This window comes from Temnothorax longispinosus, chromosome 5 (assembly GCF_030848805.1).
Source record: "Temnothorax longispinosus isolate EJ_2023e chromosome 5, Tlon_JGU_v1, whole genome shotgun sequence".
Classification (NCBI taxonomy): domain Eukaryota; kingdom Metazoa; phylum Arthropoda; class Insecta; order Hymenoptera; family Formicidae; genus Temnothorax; species Temnothorax longispinosus.
Window position 1 is genome coordinate 12,685,640 of NC_092362.1, and position 9,482 is coordinate 12,695,121.

General features: G+C 36.5%; 1 long non-coding RNA gene across 1 annotated transcript; it reads left to right on the plus strand.

Annotated features, from left to right (window-relative positions):
• Positions 1-7,935: 7,935 nt before the first annotated feature.
• Positions 7,936-9,096, plus strand: LOC139813046 (uncharacterized). Its single transcript, XR_011732018.1, has 4 exons — positions 7,936-8,060; positions 8,134-8,358; positions 8,439-8,707; positions 8,769-9,096. It is a non-coding gene; the product is annotated as an uncharacterized lncRNA (long non-coding RNA).
• Positions 9,097-9,482: the final 386 nt, after the last annotated feature.

Below are 9,482 nucleotides of genomic sequence, written 5' to 3' on the forward strand. Positions count from 1 at the left end.
AAAATAAAAATTGTAAGTAAACAGATTGCACTTTTGCAGCCTTTTTGAAAAATAGGAACTTTAAGGCATTTGACTTATACAGTAAAAAAAACTATCTTATTGTACCAGTGCAACTTAAAAGAAATGAATATAATAAAAGTAATAAAGTAATCATTGATATCATTACTGCTGAAGAAATTTTTGTAAAATATCCAGTTTATCTTGTCGTGACATTGCTTCTTCATGCATTTTTTGCCGTGTAGCAGCATTATGTTCAATCATTTTCTCCAACGTGTTATATTTCTTGCCTATAAATATAATAAACATTGATCTTAATAATACATTATTATACAATATAAATAAACATTACATTTCTAACACTTACGTTTAGAAGGTTTGTTTTCAGATGGAAGTGAACTGGATTTTCGAGTTCCACACCCAATATCTTTTATTTCCTCATCAGAAGATGCTATAGTTGAACTTCCACTGTCTAATGTAAGAAGTGGCTCCACCCATGGTTTTTTAGTAAACATTTCATCCATAATGTGGAATTACAAAAATGTTGATTAATTACATAATGAAAAACAATTATGATAAATACAACAAATATTCTTAATAAAAATACAAAAAGACATTTTTCACAAAATAGAATTATTCTACTTACATCTAAATATCGCCATGCTCGCCTACTACTACCACTTTTAGCATTGTGGTCTTTGATATTTTTATATATATTTTTTAATCCAGCCATTTTACTTTTACACTGCATGCCAGTTACATTATAGCCACTCGCAATTAGTTTGGAAGAAACCAGTTCCCAAAATTTTTTGTGTGTTGTTTTACCACTTTTAAGATGATGTTCGTTATCTGTGTAACTTGTAAGTAGTAAAAGTATTGCTTCGTGTGGCCAACGGAAACTGTCTGTAAATAAAAATACATTTTGTATTTACTTTCAAACTCATTATTTTTTATGTTTTCATAAATATATTTCCAAAATATACATAGCAAAAACTTGTCATACCTTTCTCTTGAGAATCATCTTGTACAGATGCTTGTGTTGTATTTGTGACATTGTCTACATCACAAACTGTAGAAGCTGTAACATAAAATTTATGCATGTAAATCTTATAATAACTAAATTTCTATATCAGTTTATAATAATTTAATGTTAACTTAATATTAATTGATATCTATTAATACTCACCAACATTTGCACTAATTATATTTTTAGCAACAGGATTTGGGCAAGATTCAGAAATCTGAATTGCACCAACATTTGTACTAATTATATTTTTAGCAACAGGATTTGGGCAAGATTCAGAAATCTGGATTAGATTCTCTAAAGCCTCAGAAATTTGAGAATCTACATATTTTTTTAAAAGATAAGTTGCAAATAGCAAATCTGAAAAAAAAACAAATTTTATATATATAAAATATCTATTAATTCTCAACTACGCCTACCAAACAGTCGCGGTGTAAACTAGACCTTTGACTATATAAGCATATATGTACATCAGTTTTATATACAATTAATTTATAATTTCCTTTCTTGACTTTCTTTAACCTTAAGTAGGAATTTTGGCATTTTTATATGCATAAAATTAAACATAGGTTAAATAAATAATTGGTTTATAGGTTAGAAAGTTCTCTCTCTACACATATCTACTTTTTTATATCAAATATTTTTCTTACCGTTATTAGCTCTTTCAGCATCTGCTTCAGTAACATCAAAAGTGTATATACTTTGACTTTGAGAATCGTATAACGTAATTTGTGGCATGTTGTTCTTCAGTACAAACTTACACACGTTGCATAACTTTCCCGCACTTGTAAATATGAATACGGTCAACGTGACGCTACAAATGCTTCGAAGCATAAAGCTGGATTTTCACGAGCCGCTGAAACCGACCGTTCGAGCGACAAAACGGATCACGTGACGACGTTTGTATCGTTTGTATGGTACAAACGTCGTCACGTGATCCGTTTTGTCGCTCGAACGGTCGGTTTCAGCGGCTCGTGAAAATCCAGCTTAACGCTTCAGCTACACTACCTCTTCGGCAGCAGCGATGGAAGCGAGCTGGGAGCGAAATGTTATGACGTATGTATGACGTCATACCTCTTGCTAGAATGCTTTGAAGTGCTCGATTGACCGCACTCGAAACACTTCAAAGCATTTGCAGTGAGACTTTGACCGCACCCTATGTAGTAAATGTTTTTCCATCGAACGATTCTAATGATTATTTCTTATACGCGTCTATATTGTTTTTATTGATCCCTTTAATCTTCACATTGTTATTAATTTTTTGTTGTTAATTAATTTATTTTAAAAGAAATGAAAACATCTTATATACGAAAGTCGATTGGTTCCTTGAGGTGATTCTTATGTTCTAGTTAGTTAAGATGGATAATGATATAATTTTAATTGTTTATAACAATCATGTTTGAGAAATGTTAGTAAGATAATTTTTATTTTAGCGTGATAATATTCTTTAGGCACAAAAGGTTATATTCTTATGAATATTTGCTTTTAATTAATTTATTTATATTTTATTCTAATTTTCTTAGTTCATTCTCCTCGCTGCCGCGGTGGGGCCGGGAGGTGAGAAGAAATGGAAGGCATTCGCCTCCTTCTGTGTCAAAGTCATGTCGCAGAAGGAGGCGGATGAAAGGGCGAGGGAGGAGATGCGCCCGGGAGCTCCCCCTCCCAGAAGAAGAAGGCGACAAGTACAACGGCGCAGGATGCCCCCTTAGTCCTGCGTCGGCTCCCTCCTCCACACCCTGGTCCCGGGAGGGGAAAGCGTAGATCAAGCAACGTTTTGCAAAAGGAGGTACGCGGGACGGCGGCGGGCGGGCTGGGTGCATAATCCTCCCCCTGGAGGGGGGATGCGCCCTGCCCGCCTGTCGCCGCGCCTTTCCAGCGTGCCGACAAAGTCGACGGGGGAGGCGGACCGAGGGGGACTCGGGCGGGCGGCCTATGGGCTACTCGTCACAAGCGCTTCCCTTGGTCCGTGGAGGATGGAAGTTGAGGCTCTTTGGGTCCTGGCTTCTATCTACCCTCCAAGTGACGGCGCGGGGGAGGGGAGGAAACCGGCCATTACTCGTGATGGTGGCCACTTCCTCCCCTCCCCCGCCCGGGGGGGTGGGCGAGCGGTCGGGAACCACCGCTCGATCACTGCTGCTGCTGCTTAGAAGCGGCAGCACCCCCCGGGGGGGGGGGGGTGACGGATGGATGAGGGGTCGTCCATCCGTCACCAATTAGCTTTTGCACGGGGATTGCCGAAAGGGCAGGACGTGGGGAGGCCCAAGGTAGAGATCTAGTTTGTCCCGGGGTCTCCCCACGGGTAGCGTCAAGAGGGACCCCCGGGGGGGTTTTAGCGGGTTGGACTTCCGCACAACCGCCCTCCTCGCCCCGGAGGAGAGGGTATCTGCAGATTTCCCCCTCGTTACAAAAAGAAAAATAAGACGTCACAGTCCTCAAGAATTAGTAGAGTACGGCACGGTGGTTATCCAAGAGGCGGATTATATCGGATTACATCGGTTTTAAGAAGCGGATTATACCGTGTAAAAAGAGAGCATGCGGAGAAGTGTCACGTCTGACGGTACACTCATTGCTGTGCTCCAGCCGCATAAAATTTTTCTTTTTCATCCTTTTGCATGGCACCTGAAAACAATGCTAAGATATAATAATATTTTTTAACTTACCTGTCACAATAATCACTCAGCTGATACAAGCAACGCGTTCTGAAAGCAGCTAACATACGGCTGAGCCTATAGAAGATGGCCGCCTTAAGGCCCCTTTCCAAGCTTAAGTCTATTTTCATAAATTACACTATAGATTTTTGGACAGCTAATTGTTAAAGTTCCCTAGAATCACTAAAATTGATTGTAAATAGCTACTTATTGCTTATACAGACTTTATAAGATTCTTTATGCAATATAAATTCGGTTTGACACGAGGATCTAACGGAAAGAAACGCATGTTCTACAAGAATGTATTAAGAAAATCGGAATAAAATATAAATCAATTAATTAAAGGCAAACCAATTATAAAAATATAACCTTTTGTGCTCAAGGAACATTATCATGCTAAAATAATAATTATTTTATTAGCGTTTTTCAAACATGATTGTTATAAACAATTAAATTATGCCATTAATAAACCTAACTAATATAACTATCGGAACCATCATTAAAGGTCAAACAACTTTTGTTAATAAATTATTCTTGTATCTCTCAAAATAGACTAATTAACAATAAATTTATCGTAAAATTATTATTAAAAATAATCAATAAAATCGCTGCAGACACTCAGCAGAGTATGTCAAGTAATCTTACACAAATTCTTGCTTTATATCTCTTCTCAATTTCGAGATATAATTAAAAATTACAGAAATCCATAAAACACAAAAATTTTAAACACCCTAAAAAATGGCCTTTGATTACCTGAATGCAACAAAAAAAAACCCCATCTTTCCATCTCTTACCGCGTTTTCGAGTTATAAATTATTAAATTTCCACGTCCGCCATTTTAAACTTATTACCATTTAAACATAGGAAGACCAAATCACTTTTACATTAATATTTTTAGTCTTTTATATATTTTGACATTAACACATTTTTGGACGAAAATTTTGACACTTAATTATTATGATAAAAATGGAATTTTTCATGTCCCTAAACACCAATAGCGCTAACCCCGATTTTCTATCTAAATTAATTAAATTAATAAATGAGATTGAAAATGGAACATTCACTTCATAAATCTGTATGAGAGACGAGGATAGTTTAATACCAGTTTTATGCAAATTCACAACGAGTGAGACAAGGATAACCATATAGACCTATTATAAATTAAAATAAAATAGAAAACGAATAGTTGGAAATAAAAACAATATAGACACGTATAAAAAATAATCTTTTAAATTGTTTGATAGAAAAACATTGACTACATAATCGTTTATTTTTGCAACTTACTTTTATAAACAATTATAAACAAATTATTAACCATATCAACAAACATTTTTAATTTATATTCTAGATGAAGTATAACAATTTCTATATAAGTCAAAACATTGTCACTCCTTTAATAAAAGCTGTATAAATATTAAAGAATATTACAGGGCCGACGACAATCTAGTACGCAAATGTCCCTTAGAACTGGCAACCCAGCCCGTGTTGCCAGTTCTATAATCTGGGGAACAAATTAAGAATATTTGTTGGCACAGTTAGTAATTTATTTATAATTGTTTATAACAATTGTTCTTGAAAATAAAGTAATCGTTGTTTTAACGTGGTAATTGTTTATGAATATAAGAGAATGTATTTTTATAGTTGTATTATCTCCATCTACTTGTTTTTATTTTTATTTTAATTTGTTCGAAAATGAAATTTGTTAGTGCCAAAATGTATAAAGGACTAAGAATATTAATGTAAAAGTAATTTGGTCTTCCTAAGTTTAAATGGTAAAAAGTTTAAAATGGCGGACTTTAATAATTAATAACTTGAAAACAGTAAGAGAGATGGAAAGATGGGGTTTTTTTTGTTGCATTCAGGTAATCAAAGACCATTTTTTAGGGTGTTTAAAATTTTTTTGTTTTATGGATTTCCATAAGTTTTAATTATATCTTGAAATTGAAAAGAGATATGGGGTAGGGGTTTTTGTAGGATTAATTGATATACTCCGCTGAGTGTCTGCAGTAATTTTATTAATTATTTTTAATAATAATATTACGATAATTTTTATTGTTAATTAGTTTATTTTGTTGTGAGCGCACAACGCACATCGCACTTGGCATCACCGAAGGCCGGATTACCTGGTAATCCGACCCTAGCGACAGACGTGAATTCCGTACCCGCCGAAAAGACCGACGATTGCATCGGACGATCGATCGTCCGATGCAATTCGACGCGACCGGAAACGCTGACCGCATAGATCTAGCGCTAACTCGGGAGCCCCCGAGTTAGTAACAGGCGTGGACAAATACCGCCGATTCCGACGATCGGCGGGGACTGCGGGGAGTCGTCAGTCAGTAACGATACGGAGACGTGCGTCTATCGAACAAAAGTATTTTCTGTTACGCGAATACCGGGATTAGAAATGAGGGAACTGCAATAAATTTGTAAAAGGGAAATATATTCCAGTTATTAAAGTGAAACTTCTTTAGGCACGGTAGTGAGTTCGATTCGCGACACGAAAAAGTGTAACGGAAGTGAAACTTTGGTACGGTGTTCGATTGTGCGACACGAAAAGTGTAACGAAAATTTGACCAATAGGCGTACGGCGTTGGCGAGACGGTTTTTCTTCTGGCACGGTAGTAAGTTCGATCATGCGACACAAAAAGTGCAACGAAAATTCGACCAATAGGCGTACGAAATTAAACTTCTTTGGTACGGTAGTAAGTTCGATTGTGCGACACGGAAAGTGTAACGAAAATTTGACCAATAGGCGTACGAAATGAAACTTCTTTGGTACAGTAGTAAGTTCGATTGTGCGACACGAAAAGTGTAACGAAAGTTTGACCAATAGGCGTACGGCGTTGGCGAGACGGTTCTTCTTCTGGCACGGTAGTAAGTTCGATTATGCGACACGAAAAGTGTAACGAAAATTCGACCAATAGGCGTACAAAATGAAACTTCTTTGATACGGTAGTAAGTTCGATTGTGCGACACGAAAACACGTCACGAAATAGTGTCACGAAAATTCGACCAACAGGCGTACAAAGTGAAACTCCTTTTAGATCGGTAAGTAAATTCGATTTTGCGGCTCGAAAACGCGTCACGAAAATTCGATCAGGCGTACGGCACTGGCGAGACGGATATAGTGAGAACTACGTGTAACACTATATTTTCCAGTTGCGGGCGGCTTGGAGTAACTAATTCCGTTGCATTGTTTTTGTATTAATTTCAGAAAAGTTATGGCAAAGCTTTGCCTTCAGAAGTTTCACTTTTAACGCGCATGGCGACCACGCGTTCATTTTTTTATACATGGTGATTCATTTGTTTTCCGACCCGAAATCCTAAAGAACCTTGTCCCGGCACATCCCCATTGGCGGCACAACAATTTTGAAAGATACAAGAATAATTTATTAATAAAAGTTGTTCGACCTGTCATGATGGTTTCGCTAGTCATTTTAATTAAGTCGGTTAATGGCATAATTTAATTGTTTATAACAATCATGTTTGAAAAAATGCTAATAAAATAATTATTATTTTAAGGTAGTCATGTTTTTTAGGCATAAAGGATTATATTTTTATAGTTGGTTTGCCTCTAATTAATTTATATTTTATTTTAATTTTTTTAGTTCATTCCTATGGAACATACATTTATTTCTGTTAGATCCGCGTGTCAAACTGAATTTATATTGCATAAAGGGTCTCATAAAGCTTGTATTAGCAATGAATAGCCATTTACAGTCAATTTTAGTGACTCTAAGGAACTTTAACAATTAGCTGTCCAAAAATCTATAGTGTAATTTATGAAAATAGGGCTTAAACTTGAAAGGGTGCCTTAAGGCGGCCATCTTATATGGGCTCAGCCGTATGTCAGCTGCTTTATGAACGCGTACAGCTAAGTGATTGTTGTGACAAGCGATGCCAGACCGACGTATATTTAGCAAATAAATTAAAAATTATTGAAAATTAACTAACCCAATCGTTTGGAAATCATTTGGAGATATTTGGAAAAACTTTTCAGAGTTTGGAAAACCATACATTAATCACAATTAATTAAAATCAATTAAGCGTATAATTAGCAGAAAGTATTTAAAAAATATTTTTTTTTAATCCAATCGCTCCAGAATCATTTGGATAATGTGTCCATATAATTTTTATTATTTGGAAAACAACTGTATTCTAATAAAAATTAATTAAAGGTCAATATTTCGTTTTAATGTCTGCACTATAGTGCAATAAAGTGCACATACTTCTCCTGACGACGAGTGGCAAGACTGGCAAGAAATCAGCAACCTAACCTACAGTTTGCTCATAAAATTCTCGTAAAATGTCTGCAATTAAAGTTACAACTAGAAGTGGAACCAATATTCGCGAGTCTCGCATTATACGATGCCAAAGAAAAGAAAAAGGTATGATATTTTTTATCATTGAAATTACAACTTAAAGAATGCATAATGCTAATTACAAATTGTTATATTTCAGGTGTCCGAAAATTTCTACGTCGATATGAATTCAGAGGGATTGAAAAGAATGCTTGGAGGACACATCGCTTATAGCGATGTAAGTACCTTAACTAGAAGGTGCGTTTTGAGCATCAATAAACCCAGTCCCGATTTGTTTCTTGTCGTACGGCTCGAGAAAGTATTGCAGGGCGATATATCGGAGTGTGCCGAACCATATTTACGCAAAGATAAAAATAAAGATAAGGTAATAAAATGTTAAAATAAAATACTGATGCATTCAAAATGGCAATTTCTCATATTATTGTCTTATTCATTTTCGTATAGGTCAGAGCTGCCGCAGCTGCTGCGTGCGAATGCTTGGGTCGTTATAGAATGCCTCTCGGGTGGACTGCAATTTATCTGTCTCATGTAATCTGATACGGTGGTGATACGGATAGCACTGCTGGATCTTTAGACAGAAAGTCGGGCGGTCTGGAACAGTGGCGAAAGAAAGTGGAACCGCCGACGCGACGTGGTTCGCTAGAAAGACGGAGTTTGGATAAAAGACGTAGTTGGTCGCCGGACGATTTTGCCAATTGCCTCGATAGCTTTAGGTTTGTATAATGCTCCATTTTCCTATCGAAAGGCTTAACTAACATCTTGATATTCTTATAGGCCCATTACTTTAACAGTCTCGAGCTTCTTCAAGCAGGAAAGCGAACGACTTCGCGATGAAGATCTTTATAAGTTTTTGGTTGAACTACGAAGACCTGGTTCCAACTTGAAACGATTAAAATGCTTACCAGGGATTTGAAATTGGATCTCAGTCCCAGACCCAAAGAACTACCGAGGTGTCTTGATCCCGACCTTAGAAGATTAGTTCCATATCCGGATGAAAAGAATCGACCGGTTAAGGAGATAGTCTCGAGTTTACAGACGAAGTTGTTTCGCCCGATTTAACGTATCGTAATCTTCTATATCTATATAGAAGAAAAATATTACGAATCTACGAATAAAATTGTACGATCATCCTTCTTGTAGATAGTAGAGCCATTTGGCGAATAAATCAGGCGATTAAGCCGGTTCTTTACAGGAGTTATATGATAAACAAATCAAAAAATTGGTAGATCACGTTGCTTGGTTTCAAGAGGAAGAAAATCATCGCGTTAATGAGGTGCTACGACCGGGCAAGGCAAAGACAACAACGGATTTGTTTGGAATTGAAGGAAGCTTTAAAAAGTACGAAATCGATTGATTAAATAGATTAGACTGAGGAATTAAGGTTGTGCATTCGAGAGGAGAGGAGTTAGCTTTTATAAGCAAAATTGTTTGTAACGATTTTTTGCTACTCGCCTAATCGGATCGAGAAGACGTTTCTCGCGGTCTCGA